This window comes from Danio rerio, chromosome 24 (assembly GCF_049306965.1).
Source record: "Danio rerio strain Tuebingen ecotype United States chromosome 24, GRCz12tu, whole genome shotgun sequence".
Taxonomy (NCBI): Eukaryota; Metazoa; Chordata; class Actinopteri; order Cypriniformes; family Danionidae; genus Danio; species Danio rerio.
In genome coordinates, this window is record NC_133199.1 from 23,912,006 (window position 1) to 23,935,478 (window position 23,473).

General features: G+C 33.5%; 1 protein-coding gene, 2 long non-coding RNA genes and 1 pseudogene across 6 annotated transcripts in view; 2 read left to right on the top strand and 2 right to left on the bottom strand.

The window, feature by feature from the left end:
* The window catches only part of LOC795699 (solute carrier family 22 member 13-like), a 29,726-nt pseudogene extending 8,177 nt beyond the window's left edge, over window positions 1-21,549 (bottom strand).
* On the top strand, window positions 13,748-14,451 carry LOC101884772 (uncharacterized). The gene is made up of 2 exons (XR_002459578.3): window positions 13,748-14,057; window positions 14,265-14,451. It is a non-coding gene; the product is annotated as an uncharacterized lncRNA (long non-coding RNA).
* On the top strand, window positions 21,170-21,878 carry LOC103909751 (uncharacterized). Of its 4 annotated transcripts, none has more exons than XR_001797512.4 (2): window positions 21,170-21,201; window positions 21,393-21,878. It is a non-coding gene; the product is annotated as an uncharacterized lncRNA (long non-coding RNA). The 4 variants fall into 4 exon arrangements; XR_012399279.1 differs by having other exon boundaries at window positions 21,396-21,878; XR_011008624.2 differs by having other exon boundaries at window positions 21,178-21,284.
* A 1,294-nt stretch (window positions 21,879-23,172) lies between these two features.
* oxsr1b (oxidative stress responsive kinase 1b) overlaps window positions 23,173-23,473 on the bottom strand; it is an 89,580-nt gene continuing 89,279 nt past the window's right edge. Inside the window, exon 19 of the transcript XR_012399093.1 lies at window positions 23,173-23,327. The gene's annotated coding sequence lies outside the window, so the exon portion shown is untranslated. The remainder of the gene's footprint in view (window positions 23,328-23,473) is intronic.

Sequence of the window (23,473 nt, forward strand, 5' to 3'; positions counted from 1 at the left end):
AAGAGAAAATAATCACCTTGTCAAGCAGATTTATAGACACCTTCCTGCCATTAATTCGGGCAGCTTTGAGGATCTCTTTCTTGGCACTGTCTAGTTTGCCTTGAGTCAGAAGCCATCTCGCAGACTCAGGGAGAATCCTGCCAAACAATGTAATATATAGTTTGTATATTTCTCACAAGTCACAAGAACACATTATCACAAGTGCATTAACAGAGAGCTGTAACATTATTTTGTTAATTAAAGGTGACCTATCATGCGAAAATCACTTTTATAAGGGATTTAAACAAAGTTGTGTGGCAACATTCTGTGAATATAAGCACCTTCTAAAGGTAAAAAATGTATCATTTTATTTTTTTATAACCACACTTCATAAAAATGTATACATCATCAAAGGGGATAGTTAATCTTGTTTTTAAATCTGCCTCTATGCTGTCACATTTGTAGCTCCGCCCTCTTTTCAAAAGCTTAAAAGGAGCAGTTTTAAACAGTGAGAAGACATTATTTGTGGAGTATTTTGACTGTAAACATACACACTCTACACTCTCAGAAATAAAAGTACAAGAGCTGTCACTGCAGTGGTACCTTTTCAAAAGGTACAAATTTGTAGGGGTGTCAAATCTAAGGGCGCTATCATACACCCGGCGCAGTGTAGCGCAAGGCGTGGCGCAGTAGTCTTTTGATAGTTTAAGCTTGGCGCAAGAGTCGTTTTGAGGCGTTGCGCTACGCTGTTTAAATAGCAAATGCATTAGCGCTCATTTTTGCACCCATAGACGTTCTGGTCTAAAAAGGAGGCGTTCTGAGGCGGACCGCTGGCGCGTTGCTATTTTGAAAGATTTTTCATTAGACCAAAACTAACCCGGTCTAAACTCCGGCGCAGAGTTGCGCCTCGCTTACGCACTGCTTAATACGCACAAGAGAGCAATAGGCAAATATCTTTACATATGAAAAATTTTAAATATTAAGGATATATATAGGATATAATAAGAATAGATATAGAATATAAATATAAAGGATTAAAATATTACAAAACATATTATTTTCTAGCCTACATAAATATGAAAAACCACTGCTTTTATGTCTTCTTCATCTTGGGAGGCTTTTTCAGTTCATTCATAACAATTTGCTTTTGTATAATGTTATTATTATTAGCAGTATTATTTATTATATCCATATTTATATTTGTTTTATTAAAAACAAGCTTAGATTTGCCCACCTGTCAGATTTTAGACCTTATGGGGCACAGCATGTGTTTTAGGATATAACTCAGGTTTTTGAGCACATTTTGCTAGTATTATTCATTTATTCGTTTGCTGGAAATTAGAACTGAATTTAGAAATAGTTTAGAAACGAATATTTGCGCTTAACAAACAAAAGTATTTATTTATAGACTAATTGATGTCTGTGTGTAAAGGTTTCCCTATCCAAGAGCGAAAGTGATCCATTATCTCTCATTCTCACGCAGTAGTTGCTCTGTTTAACTGTTTTCTGTTAAAAAACTGTTAACTGTGAACTGTTTGCTTGTGAAATGCACATTTTTTCCACTTAGACTTACTTTGTGTCCTGTAAATAGCGAATGCACTCTTGGCGCGATGCAGCTGACTCTTAAAGGGAATGGGAGATGAGACTCTAATTGGTTTATTCTTAAAACACACCTATAACTCATTAAGAAAATAAACTCAACCCTTTTAGACCATGCGCCAAAGCGCAAGGCAGATTTCCCGTCCTTTAATTAGCAAAAACGTGTCCTGACACACCCTGAAAGCATTTGCGCCCTGCGTTTTGCGCATGGACCATCAAAATAGAGCCCTAATTGTTTCTTCGGTGCACTGTGACAGACGAGGACAATACAGTATAGTTTCAGTAATAATCATAACCGGTTATTATGTACTGACGTCATTCATCTCATATATGCTATGTCGCCACAGCTTACTATGGCGAGGGAGGCGAGCAGGGGTATTTACAACACTCCAACTACTTAAAAATGCAAAAGCTGTGCACAATTTCACTGCGTGTGTGTTTGCTGGACAGTCCTTCACTGCATGATACTTACAGCAGAAGCCCCTATTTCACTGTGATTGAGAGAATGAAAGTACTCCATTTCTCTCTCTCACTGTGTAAAATTACCAGCTAGCATTACCTTTCCTCTCCTCTGGGCTTTTACAGCGATACTTCTTGATACAGACACGAGCTATTGTCAGCAGAGTTTTCTCCACCGTGTCTATCATGGATCAGCTATGATTGCCACTGCCGTTTATCAGTGTCACTCATCTGTGAAGAGCGGCAGCGCATAAGAGCCAATCGCAGCACTTTCTGTTGACCGTGTGACCAATCAAAGGGGTGTAAGAACTTGGTAGACAAGGCTCAGAAAGTGAGCGGGATGTTTATATTTGTTTATTTGCTATTAATGTACGTGTTCTTTTAAGGCACAGTTTATATATTTGACTGTTTGTATTAAAGGACAAAATTGAATTACAAATAGTATTAAATATACCTATTTAAACAATACTATTAAAACATTTTAATACAAAAAATTGCTGTGATGTGAAGAAAATTTAAAACTATGTATTGAAAGCATCGTCAATGCAACGAGGTATCGAATTGAAATGAGCAGCTCTACAAATATGTACCTAAAAGGTCCATATTAATACCTCAATAGCAGATATTAGTACCTAAAAAATACAAAAGTGTTCCTCTTAAAATTTGTAGGTACTTATATATACTTTTGAGGTACCAGTAAATTTATTTCTGAGAGTGTAGGGACATCAGAGACTTCTGACTTCGTCAAAATAGGTCCCCTTTAATTTAAATATGAAAAAAGAAGAACAAATTAATAATATAAAGTGATCATATATTACTAGGTATGGACATATTTGGGTAAAACTGAATACTCTCACCAGTAATAGACAAAGAAAAGCCCAACTGGCGCTGATAAAACCAGTTGTAAAACCCTCCAGTTTCAAATCCCATAGGCCACCCCAGACAGCAACATTTGACCAAGGGCAATAAAGCAGTGCGATAATATGGTGAAAAGGGCCCGTTTGGCTGAACCACACCACTCAGTACCTACAGTGATACAATTAACATGAATAAAATACAAAAAATTCAAGTCCGCATGAAACAAGTAAGTTAAAATAGCATTTTTTTCCTATTGTGATTTATATCAAATTAAAATGGCACAAAAATAAAGGCATTGCTTACTCACCATTCAATCTCCACAAATGGTCACAAATCCTTATGAGTATCATTAGTTTGTTAAATACATCTTTTGACGAAAGTGAATTGGTCACAATTTACAATAAGTTTCATTAGTTAATGATAAGTAATGCATTTACTAACATGAACAAACAATGAACAATAGATTTACTACAGTATTTATTAATGTTAATAAACGTTAGTTAATGAAAATACAGTTGTTCATTGTTAGTTCATGTTAACTCATGGTACATTAACTTATGTTAACAAGCATGGACTTGAATGTTAAAAATGCATTAGTAAATGTTCAATATGATTAATAAATGCTGTACATGTTTTATCATGATTAGTTCATGTTAGTAAATGCATTAACTAATGAACCTTATTGTAAAGTGTTACCAGTGAAATATATATATATGGAAGTCAATGATTACAGGTTTTCAGTTTTGAAGGAAAGATGAACCAGTTTGTAACAATGAAAGGTGAGTACATTTTGACATCATTTTCAATTTGAAAAATTGTGAACTATCCTTTTTATTTCATCACTGAAGAATTGACTGGATTGTTGCATCATTGCATATGTTGCCAATCTCATGTGATTGACAGATTGACACCAAAAAGCAATTTTAAAGGGAACAAAAAAGATGCAAATGGGTAATCAGGTTATCTGGAATAAAGAATGATGAAGAACAATGAAGTGAATGAAAAATGCACATCAATTATAATTACATACTGTACATATATACAGGGTAAAACATTTATTTTTAAATAATTTAATTTTATATTTCATTTTAATAAACCAAATATCTTAATTTAAGTCTAAAAATAAACGACAAAATACAGCTGCCACAGCATGTATCTAAATAAAATACTGCCACTGTATCTACCACTGTTTAACCTATTTAATGCAGATAATGAGTCAAAACATTCCAATGCAATTAAAGTTTGTGTATCCATGCATTCTATAGGCATTAAAAATGGCATCATCATCAAAAATAAAAAAATGGACCAACCTCTTAACAATCTTAAACTTTATAAAGGGTTATATACAGTTGAAGTCAGAATTATTAGCCCTCTTCAAATTTTTTTTCTTCTTTTTAAAATATTTTCCAAATGATGATTAACAGAGCAAGGAAATTATTTTTTCTTCTGGAGAAAGTCTTATTTGTTTTATTTCGGCTAGAATAAAAGCTGTTTTTAACACCATTTTAGAGACAAAATGATTAGCCCCTTTAAGCTATATTTTTTCTCAATCATCTTCAGAACAAACCACTGCTATACAATAACTTGCCTAATTACCCTGACCTGCCTAGTTAACCAATCAACTTAGTTAAGCCTTTAAATGTCACTTTAAGCTGTATAGAAGTGTCTTGAAAAATATCTAGTCAAATATTATTTACTGTCATCATGGCAAAGATAAAATAAATGCATTATTAGAAATGAGTTATTAAAACTATTATGTTTAGAAATGTGTTGAAAAAAATCTCTTGTTAAACAGAAATAGGGGGGGAAAAACAAGCGGCCTAATAATTCAGGGGAGCTAATAATTCGGACTTCAACTGCATATGGAGTTTTTTTTGCACATAAATTTGAGTAAAAATCCCTATGTATGATGCAATCTTAACTATTACGTAGTTTTCAATTGCAAAATATGAATTGTAAATTAGAAATATGTATTTGAACTCATGCATCATAAATACTGCCCATATGCATATACAGTAGCCTACATGTATGTCTGTGTATAAACTTTTCTTAATAAATACTGCAATATTCCAAAAGACTTGGTATTAAAAGTGCCAAGTAATACAAATCTGACATAGGTAATAAATGTCTATGAATTAAGAGAAAATGTATAATTTGCCAGTCTCATTTAATAAGCATGTGTAGTCAGCAATTTATTTCCAATCATGCTTTTTGGTGAGCACATTAAGAGATCAACTGCGCCTGACAGCTCAATCCAACACAGCCTCGACATTGCAAGAGTTTTTGGCAAGTGACAGCATGACATCAGAGTAAGGCAAACATAACCTGGACAATTTGTACTGTAATTGGCATGCATCTCGACCGCACTACTTTAGTTTGTTTTCTATGCTTTACTTAGCAACAAGGAGGGATGCTGAATGCAGTAGTTTGCCACCAGTTATATGTTTACAGCTTGTCAGGATGCAAAATGCAGGATATATAAAATATAAATGTATTCAGTGCCACCCCAAAGAGGCATAAGATCTTCTTATAATTTGACCTATATTTTTTCCACAACTAAACTAAGCAGAAATGAAGAGATTAGATGCAAAAACCTCTAAATGTCGTCTGGAATTTTAAATGTTAAAAATATGATTATTAATTCTAACTTTATGGGTATAATTTGGAGTTAGCATATTAATTTAGCATATTAACCCATTACTTTTGGAACCTAAGCCACATATCTACAGTGTGGATATCAAATAACTATTTAAAATTATTGAATCAAAGCACCATAAAACATCTTTAAAATATGGTTATATTTAAGAGAATTAAATACATAAACACTCTTTTTAAATTTTTTCTCTTTCTTGTTTAAATATATACATCTCAGATATGTGCTGGCATTGAAAAGAGTCAAAGGCAATACCCAGAACAAATGTGTTGATAGAGATCCCAGATATTGTGGTGCCAACAACAAAACGAAGGACCATGTAGACATAGATGTTAGGGGAAAATGCAACTCCCACTCCAGACAAAAACAGCAGGAGCAAGGACAGCAGTGTGGCAAACCGCCGGCCATACCTGTGGCAAAACAAACAAGTAAACCAGTTCAATTATGAAAAGAACTAATTTGACACGAAACATTAGCCATTTTACACTGATGGGGATTAAATACAAACTGTTTAATCTGTAAACTTTGCTGAAAGAAAAAATGCTAATGATAATTGTGTGTATAATGTCATTCTTGTGTTGTTCAGGGATTGAGTTCTACACGTACTTGTCTGCCATTGGACCAAACAATAGGGCTCCAACAAGAAGACCAGCCATGTAGATGGACTGAGAGGCCTCACTATAAACCTTATTTTCACACACCAGGTCAAACTAAGGTGAGATGAGAAAAGAAAACATGATACAATAACAGACAGCAAACAAACAATGAAAATAATATTGATAAGATATTTTGTTAGCATATAAACTATATTTCAACAATTAGCAAACAGTAAAACAAACATTGGTAACATAACAAACAATACTGTAAAAAAAATAAAAACCCTTATATTCATATTTGATAAAAAATATATAGGGTATGTGGGGTGATTTGTCACAATTGAGCTTTCAGTAAACTTGTTATAAGCTTTTAGCTATTAGCTTTTGACACGGTTAAAATAACCTGAAAAATAATCTTAAAAATCTTATGATGATGAAAATGATTTAATCCACCTTTGGCAACATTTATTTTCTTTATATGTGTGAAAAAAAACTTGATTATGTACATAAACATTGTGGCCTGAAGAAAGCAATAGAAGCAATGTGTCATTTACGACTGATAAATGAGGGATTCCACTTAGAAGACAATCACTCTAAGTTTCATGAAAAAGAGGCAATTTAAAGCTCCTACACACAGGAATGCTTTTCATGTACGTTTATTGTCAGCGTTTTATGAGACATTTTTAAAAACATTCAAACCCAAGCGATTTTTACTGGCGTCAAGCAGAAGAGTTTGCAAAAACACTCTTTGACATTAGATGTTGCAACACAACTTTAAGCTTTCGATACCCGCTTGTAACACAGAAGAAGAGGAAGAGAGGAAGTTCACACGCTTGTTGTTAAAGTTACTGGTGACTCAAACAAGCATAGATGGTTCAAGCAGCAGCTCCAGCACGATGAAGAAATGATTATAGTTCAGCAGAGCAATAAGCAGCTCCACGTTCATTTCGCCTCTGGGCATCTTCTTCAATGTGCGCTCGAATTGACAGTTTTGCCCTTGAGCACCTCCAAGTGCTGTTTACTGTAACTTCAGCAGGTCTGTGCTTGTGAACCAAAGTGGCAATCTGATTGGAGGAGAAGGTTTTAACGTGGCGCATCAAATAAAAAAAATTAGCATGAGGCATTTTTTTTTTAAATGACGCTTTAGCGCGTGGTGTGTTGGTGTGCACAAACACATTGACACCCTTTATATAGTTAAGAGGTGTTAAACGTTAATGAAAAACATGAGCAAAAAAACGTCTCAGTGTGCACGGGCCTTTAGATTGGCAAGTACAATCTGCATGCAGGGCTACTTCCCAACATGAACGCATTTAAGAGTGCTTTCACACCTGTGGTTCGGTTCATTTGGTTTGGACCAAGAGCAACAAATAACCAAACCAGTAGAAACCAACCAGAATGCAGTCCTGTGACAACATTCACATCACTAGTGGGACAGATGTGTCATTTAATGCAATTAAGTGGTTTTTGAACGGTCAGAATTAATGGCAAATGACATATCACAAGTTGCTTTAGAAGTTATTTTTAAGCTATCATAGAGCTGTTACTAAAACTGTAAATATTTCCCGCATTCTATAAGGCCGTACTCACACTAGGTACAGTTGCCTCAAACCGGGTCAAAGCACGCTTGTCCCCCCTCCCATGTCCCCTCATGGCCCGCACTCACACCACAATCGGGCCTGGGCACGCTTACGTCATCGCTGCTGCGCTGTTCAGTGAGAAGCGCTCTCTCTCTCAATCAGCACAGAGGAGATTTCTCTAGTTATATCGTGCACGTTTTGCACTCACACTACAAATGTACCACGCCAAAGCCCAAGTGAACCGAGCTCAGGACCACCTCTTCCAACCGGGCCAGGGCCAGCCAAGTGAACCGTGCTTGAGCCTGATTCAGCGCACTCACACTTCTCAAACGATCCGGGAAACGGGCCTGGGCACGATACGGATAGCATAGTGTGAGTAGGCCCTAATACACAGAACAGCTGACTATAGCAGCTGGTTTAGCCTAATGTTACACAGTAATTTTTGCAGTTGAGTCTGTTCTACTTTGAATCATGTTCTTACCACAAACAAATCAATCCAGGGTTTGTTTAAAAGCATACAGGAACTACTTTGTATGGTTGTTTAGTCCTTTTTCTGTGCACACTACAGTGCAATTGCTGCTTTCAAACCTGGCCAAACAAATTGCACCAAATGGGAAAATGAACTCTGGAGTGATTCAACTAAACAAAATGAGGCAGGAGTGACAGCGCTCTGAATGTCACAGCATACAGTTCATTCTTCAGGTTATCACTGAGGAGCCAAGCCACAGTCTGGCAATCAGATGGCAGTTTTCATTTGTTGTTGAAGAGATGCAACGTTTTCATTCTTTCCCTCGTTGATCAAAGGTAACATATGTTACCGACACTTTCAGTAAGTCACTTAGGGTCTCCTCACACTAGGCTATCCAAACCATCCCCAGGCACATTTGATGCCCATTCCCTGGTTCGTTTGACAAATGTGAGTGCTCAGAGTCAGGCCCAGGCACGGTTTAGTTGACTGGCCCTGGCCTGGTTGGAAGACACATACCAGAGTGCGGTTCAGTTGGGCCTTGGTGCCGTACGCTTGTAGTGTGAGTGCAAAGCATGCCTAAGTGCAAAACTGAACACTCAATGTCACTAGCAAACCCCCCGCTTTGATGACTGCATGATGACTTACATTAACATTTATGAGCATCAAAAGTGGTGGATCTGTTGAGCAAAAGATTTGACTGCGTGTTATTGCATTAAGTCAAATGACTTAAAATGATATAAAACAATACAACTAAAGTAATCTCCATTGACGGAGTGAGAGTGCTTCTCTTCTGTTAAACTGAACAGTCACAACATTGATGACGTGTTCAGGTTCGGAAGGTAAAAAAGACAGTATGAGTGCAGGCCTGGGGGGAGAGAGTGGGGGGACATTCGCACCTAAGCACGATTCAAGACAAACCATGCCATCCGATTGTCCTGCCATCCAGTGACAGCCCGCACAGTTGAGCTCAGCAGTTTTGCAGCACATTACTCCATATGATCAGACAGGGAGCGAGCTGTGTTATGGGAAGGGAGCACACAAAATGTATGCACCTGTAGCCATGTTGTTTATCCTGACAGCATGTGTTTCACCCGCCAACCACGGCCAGAACATATGTCGAGTAATGGAATGTAATGTTTATTTACTGTATATAGCGAATTTTAAGTGTATGGCCATACACCCAATTTGCTACAAAATTATGAAGTGGGGGGTCTCTCCACACCATCACCAGTGCGCAGAGTGGTAAACACTGCCAACAGTTCCAGGCATTAGACATGTTCTGGCTCGTAGAATCAAGGTCCATCCAGGGACTGACTGCACAGCAGCACAGTAAGGTAATGTAAACCCTATGTGTGAAGGTGCTCTATGCACTGAAGTGGTTTCATATACCATAATCCGAACAGCAAGTAGTAATTTCCTGTTGAATTATTTAGACAGGTCAGCACTGATGTGGGGCACCCACAATCTTGCTATCATTTTCCTCTTCAAAGACTGGGGAGCACATTGCAGTCACATTGGAACAAGTCTGAGAATGGTGGGCGATGTGCACTAATCCCACGACTGAGCATCCAATGTATCAGCAAGAAACTTGCACCTTTATAGTCAAAATTTGGGTCGGTCTATTAGGTAATATAGAAGAGTGATTTGATCAGGTCCACTCTCTCTCTCTCTTTCTCAACTAGATGCACATTATTTCTGATTGCAAAGCCCAAATTTAAGGTTTTTTGTTGAGTCAGCAAGATTATAATAGCGTCAATATTCTACCTCTCATGACCAAAGTTAACCTTAAGGTCATGAGTCCCTCCTCTGGTAATTTGGTCATGCTTGAGGGTCAATATTTTACCTCCTGAAATTTGGAGAAAGATGTGAAGTTAACCTTAAGGTCATGAGACCCTTCTCTGGTCATTTGGTAGTTTGTTGAACGCAACAGGAGAAAAAAAATCTTACAAGGGTTCACATTCAGAGGAAAAGAAACTGCTCGCTTGGATGTTAACCAATGTTGACCCGCAAATATTTTGAGATGATGATTTCAATCTCCATCCATTAACATCCAGTGTGGAGAGTGACATTCTCTGTTCCCACATTTGCTGGAGGAAGGAAAGCACTGGAAAACACTGTTTAGGCAAGTGCAGGGGTGAATGACAACACTCCACTTCAGGGTATAGATACCTTTGAAAGGGAGCAACAGTGTCAATTACTAGTGGATGTAAGGTCACTTAGGGCTTCTGTGTCCTGTCTAGAACCCACACATGGTCCCAAAGGTCTAGATGCAGTTGCCAGATGGTGCCCTTCTCTGAGAATAAGGTTCCAGATAAATTCATTAGAGAGGGTGCAAGCTAGTTCTGGGAACCAGGTCTGAATGGGCTGAGTGCTGCAACTTGCAAGAACTGTTGCTCGACCTTCCTGACTTTGCACAGCATCTGTGTGAGTCAGACAATGAAATTTGACAATGCAGGTAATTTTGCAAAATGGTTGTTTTGCTCAGAGAAATTAAGAATTTACAGTGGAATCACTCAATAAAGCACCAAGGGACAGACAGAAGACCCAAACACTGCCACATAATGTACCATCTCACCCAGGAGATGACAGAATCCAAAAAGTAACCAGTGCTCTAATGCGAAAGTCTGACAAGTGATCTAAATGCACTAACTTGTGACTTCAGTCAGTCACTAGGTCAATGTCAAAATGGGTAAATGTGTGTAAAGTGCCATAGCAGCTGAATTTGTGTTGGGGAGATGTATGCCTAGTGTGTATACAGCAGCAGAAATATAGCAGAATGTTCCATTCCTTAAGGGAAGGGACTCTGCAGTGGTCATTTGCTACCCAAACGGGAGACCTAGTGACAGTAGCCCCTTTCACACATACAGACCTTTCCGGAAAATTACCGGCAATTTTCCGGAAAGGTTGTATGTGTGAACAGGCCCTTTTTGAAAATACCGGTAAATTCGTTCTGGCTATTTTCCGGAAAGAGAAGTTGTAACATTACCGGCAATTTGCCGGAATGCTGCGCTGTGTGAACGCAGAAGGAATATTTCCGGAATAAGCGTGTGCACGTCTAGAACGCGCTGACGTAAGACTTCTGCTTTAGCCAATCACAACAGTCAGACGCATTTACGTCCGCGCGGTTTGTGAGAATAAAAGCCTTTGAATATTTTTCCAGACGCATTTAGCTGCTAGAAGTTAGTCAGATCACGTTTATATGTTCTCCTTAATGCCAACTGTGCAAATAATCATCGATAAGATGCTTATGATAAGCCGTTGTTTGTTTACCTTCAAGCTTTGCGTGTGCCCATGAAACAGCCTGTGAGCGCCTACAGACGCACATATTATGAACATCTCGACATGCGAATATGATCCTGTGAAAGTTGTTTACAATATTGATCATCAAAAGAGTCTGTAATTTAGTCAAATGTTTACAAATACAAGCGCAGCCGTTTAAAGCTCATTGGTGGTGAATGATGTCAGAATTTACCGGTATTTTGGAATGGATGTGTGAATGCTCTTTTCCGGAAAATTTCCGTAACGTCCTCGCCTGTGTGAACAGCGCTTTTTTGTATATACCGGTAAAGTCGTTCCGTAAATTTTCCGGATATTTACCGGTATCACTGTGTGAAAGGGGCTAATATGTGCATATAGGTTAGCCCTATCCAGGTGGAGCACCACTTACTGTATGAGTAAGAAGGTTAGTTCACATGAAAGACACTGGTTCATCTACAGTATGATGGAAACTCACCTTGGCTGTCTAATACATATGGGATCACTGAATGGAGATCACACATAGCAGGCATCGATTTCTAGGACATAGGTGGACCAAGTGGGCTTACCAGACTGGGTAATGGACCTGGCTCCTCTACCAAGTTAAGTGTTCAGGGCAATGGAAGAAATATTTAGGGTTCACCAGTGTACGTACTTACAGAGCAAAAAGCCAATTTCCGAAACAATTCCAATCAAAGACTTCAGCATCTTGCATATGTGTTAGGTGTCATTCAGCTCACAGCTTAACAGATGTACACTCCTTGTTGAGTGCACTCTCACCCCTGGAGGACACATTTAGTCTTCTAAGAGAATAGCCAATGTGTTGTTAATGAAATAAATCGTAATGAACAACTGAAGGGGAACTTAATTTTAATGAATACCTATGCAATTGTTTTCCTTGTTTTAAAATGAATGAAAATAAAATTGATAATGATAGGACATTGAAAAATATTTAGTGCTTGATAAAAAATATAATAAAAAATGTAACTCTCAATAAGATGTTGAAAAATTGAAAAAAATAGAAACCATTAAATATGCTGAATATTACAGGATACCCATGCAGTCAATATAAAAATCACAAATGTTATTAAAAATAAAATGTAAAATGATCAAATTCAAAGTCTATTAGAGTACCGAAACAAATTTGTGACACTAAGCTAAACAATAAGCATGGTAAGCGGCCGCTTAGGGCCCCAGGAAAATGGGGGGAGGGGCTGTGGGGTTATATATCTAGAAGTAAAAATTGTACCTATAAACTATGTATAATACTGTTTTTTTTTTATCATATTTTGTTAGGTGAGAGTCAAACAAATTAAATGTTAGACTTAAATATTATTTAATATAACATTAAATGTAATATTGATACAATAATGTAATTTTATGTAATAATATTATTATAAAATAAAATTTAGCACAAATTTGGCCCCAATCATGGAGCAGTCCAGCAGTCAAATTTCTAAATTATTCATTTAAAAAGTAGAGATTGCATTAATTAAGATAAAATGTTGAAAAGAAGTTTGAGTGATAAAAAACAGCTAAATGAGTAAAAAATGAAATAAAGGTAGAAGGGTGCATTTTAGGACTTCTGAAATTGCTTAGGGGCCTCAAATCACTAAATCCGCCCCTGCATTGACCCCAAATTTACTGACAGGGCTAAGTTAATGAATAATTGTTATATAATAATGTAGTAATTTCTTAAAAAGTGTAATCACATTTTCCTACCAGTGTAAATTTTAATGTGGAGTAGTGTAATATGAAGCTGTAATATCGTCCTAACCTACTAATCCCCAACCCTAACCTCGGAACCATTTAAATATAGTGTTGGTACTGTAGCATAATTCGATTGTTAGGATAAAATGTCAGGACACGGTCCTCGGGCTCCCCCGCCCTGTAAATTTTGTACATCTTCCTAACTCAACACACCTGACTCAGATCATCAACTCGTTACCAGAGGAATCCATGAACTGATCCTTGTGTGGGTTAACGTTAGGGGAAATGCCAAGGACCGGAATTGAGAACCACTGATTTAATGCATTTGAAAGACATGAAAAAGCCCTTGCCTTGTGTATTACAGAAAATTTGCAGTACCTCAGTTATAAGTGTGCTGCTGCTGCTTTTCGGTGTCTTATAAACCCATCCATCAATACAAGATGTAGTTGTGTTTATTCCATAATGTTCAATATCCTCAATATCCATCTCTACAGGTGTGAACATCCTACAGCTCTCATACTGTCCTTTGCTGTCCAGCGGGACGGTGAGGTTCAGCTGCTTTTCCTCGGTGAGGTTTGGAGCCTGTCGGAGGATCCAGCTGCTGTTGATAGAAGTAAAGTTGGTTTTATATTTGCACATTCGCACTTACGCTCCCCTAATAAAATATTAGAAAACTATTGTTTGCAAATTCCAAATAGCGAAATCACACTAGCAGACAACTATTATCAAACTACAACAGCGTTCATGGTCAAAGAAATCATGCTAGTGTTGTTTGAAGTGTTACTTACATGCGATTTCAGACCGAATATTCAATATCGCGTGAAAAACAACAAAGGGACCGTGTCAAAAGTTCTCAGGTTGTTGAAAAACGAACAAAAGGAATTCAGCCAACTACTATAACGGTACACATCACTTACATTTTGCATTACAATGACATGTTTTTATTGATTAATATATTTCATGTAATTTTATATATATATATATATATATATATATATATATATATATATATATATATATATATATATATATATATATATATATACATACACACAATTTTTTATGTTTCTGATTTGTATGTAACCTTGTCATTTGATTTGTTTAAATAGGTTTTGAAATCATGGCCTGTGCACATCAACATCTGTGGACCCTGCAGAACATGCATGCAACCTGTGCCCTGCTGTTTTCCTTACCTCTGTCTTACCCATTGTCTTAACTAAATATTGTAACACTGTCATTTCTGTTTTTTCTGTTTATGACATGTTGTTGTACATTAAACTATCATTATATCATAAATAGTGTGCATTTATTATGATCATTATAATTTGTTGATCCTACAATGATTGGACAACAAAAAAAATTACACATTTACATACACAATGAAAAACAAACACTACAGAAATTATGCTCTAAAATATTACTATAAACTATTGTAGAACATATATTTCTCCAAACTTACTTGTGAGTGATAGATATTATTATTACAGATGTCTGACATTAATTTGTTGATGCTGCAATTATTTCACAACAAAATATTAAGATATTTACATTCATGAAAAACACTACAGAAATTATGCTCACAAATATTAATAAAAAATTTCACACCATATTTTTCTCAAAAAGTGCTTGTGAGTGATAGGGGATATTATGACTGATGTCTGATATTAATTTGTTAATCCTAAAATGATTGAACAACAAGATATTACGATATCTGTGTTTAACATGAAAAACATACTGTAGAAAATATGATTAGAATTATCAATATAAATTTATTTACAAGATATATTTATGAAAAGCTACTTATGAGTGATACACAATATTATTACTGATGCCTAATATTAATTTGTTGACACTACAATGGTTGGACTTGAAGAAATTTAGACATCTACATCCACAATGAAAAACACTACAGAAAATATGCAAACAAATATTAATATAAATTATTTCTCAACATATATTTATGAAAATGTACTTGTGAGTGATAGATAATATAATTATTGATGTCTGATATTAATTTATTGATCCTACATTAATTGTAAAGCAAGATATTAGGATATCTGCATTTACCATGAAAAAAAAACTGAGGAAAAAATGCTTATAATTATCAATATAGTTTTTTTTTTTTTTACAAAATATATTTATGAAAAGCTACTTGTGAGTCATAGATAATATTATTACTGATGGCTGGATTAAATTTTTTTATCCTTCATTTATTTCACAACAAGATATTAAGATATTTAGATTAATAAAAAACACTACAGAAATTATGCTTATAAATATTAATATTAATTCATATCTAACATACATTTATTAAACGGTGCTTGTGAGTGATAGACAATAGTATTACTGATGTCCGATGTTCATTTGTTGACCCTACAATGATTGTGAAACAAGATATCAGGATGTTTACATTCACAATGAAACACACACTACAGAAATTATGTGCATAAATAAAGCATATTAATTAATGTACAGGATATATTTATGAAAAGGTCCTTGTGAGTTATAGATAATATTATTAACTATGTCTAATTTTAATTTGTTGCTCCTACAACATTTGGACATTAGGAAATTAAGATTTTTACATTTACAATGAAAAAAACACTACAGAAATTATGTGCACATAAAAATGAATATAAATTAATGCAAACCATATATTTATCAAAATGTGCTTGTTAGTGATAGACAATATAATTATTGATGCCTGATGTTTATTTGCTGACCCTACAATGATTTTGAAACAAGATATTAACATATTTACAATCATTAAAAACACACACTGCAGAAATTATGAAAACAAATTTTAATATAAATGAATATACATTATATATTTATGAAAAGCTTCTTGTGAGTGATAGACAATATTACTGCTGATGTCTGATAATAGTTTGTTGACGCTACAAACAAGATATTAAGATATTTACATTTATGAAAAAGACACACTACAGCAATTATGATCATACATATTAATGAATTTTTTACACCATATATTTCTCTAAAATTACTTGAGTGATAGATAATATTATGACTGATGTCTGATATTTATTTCTTTATCCTACAATGATTTCACAACAACATATTAAGACACCTGCGTTTACTATAAAAAAAACATATGCTGTGGAAAATATGCTTATAATTATCAATATAAATTTATTTACATGATATATTTATGAAAAGCTTCTTGTGAGTGATAGACAATATTACTGCTGATGTCTGATAATAGTTTGTTAATGCTACAATAATTGTGAAACAAGATATTAAGATATCAACGTTTACCATGAAAAATATGTACTGCAGAAAATATGCTTATAAAAATTAATATTAAATTGTTTGCAACACGTATTTATATAAGGCTACTTGTGAGTGATAGGGGATATCATGACTGATGTTTGATGTTCAATTGTTGATGCTACAGTGATTGGGCAACAAAATATTAAGATATTTACATTCACTGTGATGAAAAACACTACAGAAATTATGCTTATAAATATGAATATAAATTCATTTGCAACATATAGTTGTGAAAATGTACTTGAGAGTAATAGATAATATACTTATTGATGTCTGATTTTAATTTGTTAATCCTACAATGATTTTGAAACAAGATATTAATATATTTTACAATAAAAAAAAACACTATAGAAAATATGCTTTAAAAGTCCACCTTAATAATTGTTGTGCACAATAGTAAAATAATATTTCAATGGTGGTGGTAATGGTGGTATTGATTTCAAGCATGAATCTTTATTTTTGTTGTACTCATATAACTTATTTTAAGAATATTATAAGTATTTTTGTCACTTTTTATGTTAGCCTAAAGTCAAAGTCATTAATGTTTTTTTTTTTAAATATATATAAAATAGTTTCCTAGAGATGGGTTGCGGCTGGAAGGGCATCCGCTGCATAAAATCTTGCTGGATAAGTTGGCGGTTCATTCCGCTGTGGCGACCCCGGATTAATAAAAACTAAGCTGAAAAGAAAATGAATGAATGACTTAATAAAAATATTTTTTATTAGCATAATTTTTCCAGCATTTGTCTACATGTTCTAGTGTACTCATCATTTCTTTTACTAATAACATCTCTTTCAATATTATTTTGTATTTTTTTTAAGTTTGCTTACAACCACTGCATGTATTTAATCTTTTTATTTAAAAATATAAAATTATGTTTTTTATACATTGTAATTTAACCAATTTTTCCCACATCAATCTTCATGTTGTGGTGACATCAATTGTTTTACTGATAATATTTATTTAATTCAATATTTTTCTTGTATTATTTAAGTTTGCCTATAATCAATCTTCTATACATTTACAGGTGTAAAAAAGTACTTTAAAATATATTAGTTTAAGCAAAATTATTTCCCACATGAGTCTTCATTTTAATGTTGTACTCACATCAATTATTTTATTAATGTGCACAGCAATTATTATGGTGAACTTTTAAAGCATATTTTCTAGAGTTTTTTTTTTGTTTGTTTCAAATCATTATATTAACAAATTAAAATCTATATGTTGTAAATGAATTTATATTCATATTTATAAGCATAATTTCTGTAGTGTGTTTCATCACAGTGAATGTAAATATCCTAATATCTTGTTGCCCAATCACTGTAGCATCAACAAATTAGCATCAGACATCAGTCATAATATCCCCTATCACTCACAAGTAGCCTTATACAAATACATGTTGTAAACAAATTTATATTAATATTTATAAGCATATTTTCTACAGTACATATTTTTCATGGTAAACGTTGATATCTTAATATCTTGTTTCACAATAATTGTAGTGTCAACAAACTATTATCAGACATCAGCAGTAATATTGTCTATCACTCACAAGAAGCTTTTCATAAATATATCATGCAAATAAATTTATATTGATAATTATAAGCATATTTTCCACAGCATATGTTTTTTATAGTAAACGCAGATATCTTAATATTTTGTTCCACAATCATTGTAGGATTAACAAATTAAAATCAGCCATCAGCAGTAATATTGTCTATCACTCACAAGTAATTTTTGAGAAATATATGGTCTACATTAACTAATATTAATATTTATGCACATAATTTCTGTAGTGTGTGTTTTTCACAGTGAATTTAAATGTTAATAGCTCGTTGTCCAATCATTGTAGGATCAACAAATTAAAATCAGCCATCAGTAATAATATTGTCTATCAGTCACAAGTACATGTTTCTACAATTGGCAAAATATGAACCTGTAGTTGTAATTACAATGTAACAAAACAGTTAAAACAATGAACAACACATACAGTGTCCAATCATTGTAGCATCAACAAATTAAAATTAGCCATCGGTTATCATATTGTCTATCACTTACAAGTACCTTTTTATATATGTTTATATGTTGTAAATGAATTTATATAACTATTTGTGATCATAATAGCAGTAGTTTATTTTTTTCAGTGAATGTAAATATCTTAATATCTTGTTTTACAATCATTGTAGGATCAACAAATTAAAATCAGACATCAGTAATAGTATTGTCTATAACTTACAGAAATTTGTGGAGAAATATATGGTGTAAAATAATTTAAATGAAAATTTACGACCATATTTTTTTTAGTGTATGATTTTCACAGTGAATGTAAATAACTTAACTTCTTAATGTCCAATCATTGTAGGATCAACAAATTGCTATCAGACATCAGTAATAATATTATCTATCACTCACAAGTACCTTTTGAGAAATATATGTCATAAAAAAATTATATAAATATTTGTGTGAATATTTACTGTAGTGTGTTTTTCAGTGTTAATGTAAATATCTTGTTTCACAATAATTGTAGCATTAACAAACTATTATCAGACATCAGCAGTAATATTGTCTATCACTCACAAGAAGCTTTTCATAAATATATGTTGTAAATAAATTTATGTTGATAATTATAAGCATATTTTCCACAGCATATGTTTTTTATAGTAAACACAGATGTCTTAATATCTTGTTGTGAAATCATTGTAGGATAAAGAAATTAATATCAGACATCAGTCATAATATTATCTATCACTCACAAGTACTTTTAGAGAAATATATGGTATAAAAAAAATTCATTAATATATATGATCATAATTGCTGTTGTGTGTTTTTTCATAAATGTAAATATCCTAATATCTTGTTTCACTATGATTGTAGCGTCAACAAACTAATATCAGACATCAGCAGTAATATTGTCTATCACTCACAAGAAGCTTTTCATAAATATATAATGTATATTCATTTATATTAAAATTTGTGTGCATAATTTCTGCAGTGTGTTTTAATAATTGTAAATATGTAAATATCTTGTTTCAAAATCATTGTAGGGTCAGCAAATAAACATCAGGCATCAATATTTATATCATCTATCACTCACAAGCACATTTTGATAAATATATGGTTTGCATTAATTTATATTCATTTTTATGTGCACATAATTTCTGTAGTGTGTGTTTTTCATTGTAAATGTAAAAATCTTAATTTCCTAATGTCCAAATGTTGTAGGAGCAACAAATTAAAATTAGACATAGTTAATAATATTATCTATAACTCACAAGGACCTTTTCATAAATATATCCTGTACATTAATTAATATGCTTTATTTATGCACATAATTTCTGTAGTGTGTGTTTCATTGTGAATGTAAACATCCTGATATCTTGTTTCACAATCATTGTAGGGTCAACAAATGAACATCGGACATCAGTAATACTATTGTCTATCACTCACAAGCACCGTTTAATAAATGTATGTTAGATATGAATTAATATTAATATTTATAAGCATAATTTCTGTAGTGTTTTTCATGAATCTAAATATCTTAATATCTTGTTGTGAAATAAATGTAGGATAAAAAAATTAAATCCAGCCATCAGTAATAATATTATCTATGACTCACAAGTAGCTTTTCATAAATATATTTTGTAAAAAAAAATTATATTGATAATTGTAAGCATATTTTCCAGTTTGTTTTTTTCATGGTAAATGCAGATATCATAATATCTTGCTTTACAATTATTGTAGGATCAATAAATTAATATCAGACATCAATAGTTATATTATCTATCACTCACAAGTAGCTTTTCATAAACATATCTTGTATATGAATTTATAAGAATATTTATAAGCATATTTTTATAGTATTTTTCTTGCATTTCAAAACAAGTTTATTTAAAAAGCACACTTCATACACAATGATAATTTAAGAATAAATCCATTACATCTCCTATTTCATCATTTTATCATGCAATTTCATTGATTACAAACACAAATCACAAAAGGTCTGCTGGTCTTCCTATTGCAGCTCTATATTGACACATGGGACATGAAACAAACATTGGCAAGAATCTCACTTAATATGTAATGAAAGTACAACTTATTACATTACTATGTAATGTGTGGCAATTATGTATAAAAATATTGTGCAAGTACATGCAAGTAAAAAAAAAAACATTCCAAAGTGAATAATAGCATTGTAAATCCCCAAATGCATAGATTCTCATTTTGGACTCTTTTCGTCCACATGAGCCGAACTCATTTCATGACACTGTTATTTGCTGTCTTGAAAATATTTTTTTTATTCACATGTACTTCAGCAGAGTAACATTTTAAAGGAGGGAGCCAGTGGTGAAGTTCACAAGTCTCAATCTGGCCATCTTTTGCTTGCGTACAATCTGTTAATAATTAGGAAAAAGAAGAGGGGAAAAAACATATATAGTTATTCATATTACACATGAACATGTATACTTGTGTAAAGTGTATATACATTAATCATAACTCAAAAATCAGTGTATAAAATTACTATTCTATACTAATATACTATTCTAAATTACTAAGTCTATTCTAAAAGTTTTATGTTTTTAAATTGTTTTAATATAATGTATACATAAACATGTCTGTGATATATTGTTTGCAGATTATTTTATTAAGATTTAGTAGGCTTACTATAGACAGTGAACGTTAGCAGCTTGATTTTACAAACTGATAGTTTGTAGACGGTCCCTCAAAAAAGCGATGACGTCACCTCCTTCATAGAGGTAAGCGTGTTTTTCTACTCCTTTAAAACGCCGAGTTTGACAGAAAAGTGTGGTGTACATTTTGCTCATAATCGACTACAACGGTAAATAATTGAATATGGATTCTTTACTTGCTGATTTACAAACTTATTGAACGCAGAGGTCGGAATGTGCGAATATAAAACCAACTTTACTTCTATCCGCTGTTGCAGTAGTGCGGGAAGCTGATGGCGCTGAACACCTGGCCGAACATGTGGAAGGCATTGAAAATGTTAGGGATACACACCGCCACCAACAAGCGCTTCTGAAACGCCCCAAATTCGCCGACGGCCGAGAGAATCTCCGTGAAGTCGATCATGATCTTCTGGTGACCATCAGAAGCGACGGCGCGCTTTTAAACGGAGGAAAATTAATTTTTAATCTTGTCACAGGTCCAATAGTGTCTGGCATTATCTGCGCAGGCGAGCAGGTAAGATAAAACGTTAAAAGAAACTGCAGGAAGGACAATATAAAAGTATTTTTCTATTTGAATATTACACAATGTTTCATCCTATCCAATGTATGTATTTGGAGTGAGGCTGTTTCTAACGATTGAATGTAACGAGGAATGTCTGCAGTGTTTATTTACATTGTGTGTGTGTGTGTGTGTGTGTGTGAATGATGAACCCAATACAGGCCTTTCTTTTTTTGCCAATGAAGGCGGTCTTAATAGTGTGGTAATGAAGATGTTTGCGAGGCCAAACACAATATTTATACTATGTACTGTAGTTACGTGACTAATTGGAAAAACAAGAAACAAAAATGTAGCAAAAAAAAGAAGAAAATAGGAAAAAGGCACATTAGGATTAGATTCAGTTACTAAACGGTTCACAATGAGTTTTAAACACACAAAAATGTGGGCAAAGGAATATCAATAGTTTGAAAAACGTTTATTACTATTATTATGGATAACTATTAGTGATTATTAAATATCAACTTCTGGTTGAATATTGAATCAAGAATATTTAATGCAAATGTTTCAAATAACTCTTGTGAAACTAAAAACTCAAAACATCAGAACAATAATGTCCCATTGTCATTCAACGTAACAGATATTTGAAAACGAATTAATATACCGATATATTAATATAACTTTACCGCATATCTTTGGACTGTGGGGGAAACCGGTGCATCTGAAGGAAACCCACGCAAACGCAGGGAGAACATGCAAACTCCACACAGAAACGCCAGCTGATCCGGCCGAGGCTCGACCCAGCGACCTTCTTGCTGTGAGGTGACAGCACTACCTACTGCGCCACTGCGTCGCCCTATTAGTAATCATAATGAACGGTGTTATATTGGAAATAATTCTGCTTTACATAAGCGAATCCATGGTGGCAAAATATATCCATTAAAAATTACAATTAATTAGTATTTTGGGGCTGTGAAGTGATGCTTAAATAATCTTACCAAATGTTTATTGTGCTAAATATTTTTATATATAAACAAAACAACATTTTAATGAATGACTTCAGTAAATCACCGTCCACGTATAATATTGAATAATTTATTGCTTTACTTTTTTAAATGTAACAATCCAAAAAAAAAAGAAAAAAAAGAAACTTAAATCTTTATTAGATTTTGTGTAATCACAACATGTAAATACAGTAATATATACTGTAGTTAAAAAAAAAGAGACATTTTAAGCACCTTTTAAATGAATTCTTTATTGATTTTAAGGCATCTGAAAACATGCCTTAAATTCAAAACCAGGAAAATAAAATAAAATTAGCTTTCATTTATTTATTTTTATTGCTTGCAGTAAACTGAAAGACTACTGCAACACTGTTTCACTTTAAGAAGTTTGGCAAGGACCTATAGTGTGACTATAAATTATATATATATTTTATGAAAATAATATGTATTGTTGTTCTTATATATAATAACGTTGACCACAGATCTGCATCATACTTTCACTTTCCAAAAGTCCTTATTCAAAGCAAAACTCGCCTCTCCAATGCAGGCAACTTTATTAACAGTTTCCTATTTTTTCGTGGACAGCAGTGTTGTGATTGCAAAGAAATGAAAATGGAAAAAAAGACTTGTGCGTTATTAAAGCTTTCTTTACATCACTCCTACTGTATTTCTTTTGCTCATTCCCAAAAAACCTGGAAAAAATAAAGTAGGAAAAAGCTTTTAAATTATTTAATAATTAGTTGAATATTTATTTATAAAATATGAAAATTTGCAAAATGAAATAATAATAATAATAAAGTCAGATGAAATACTGCTATAAGATGCTTAAGAGTATTCC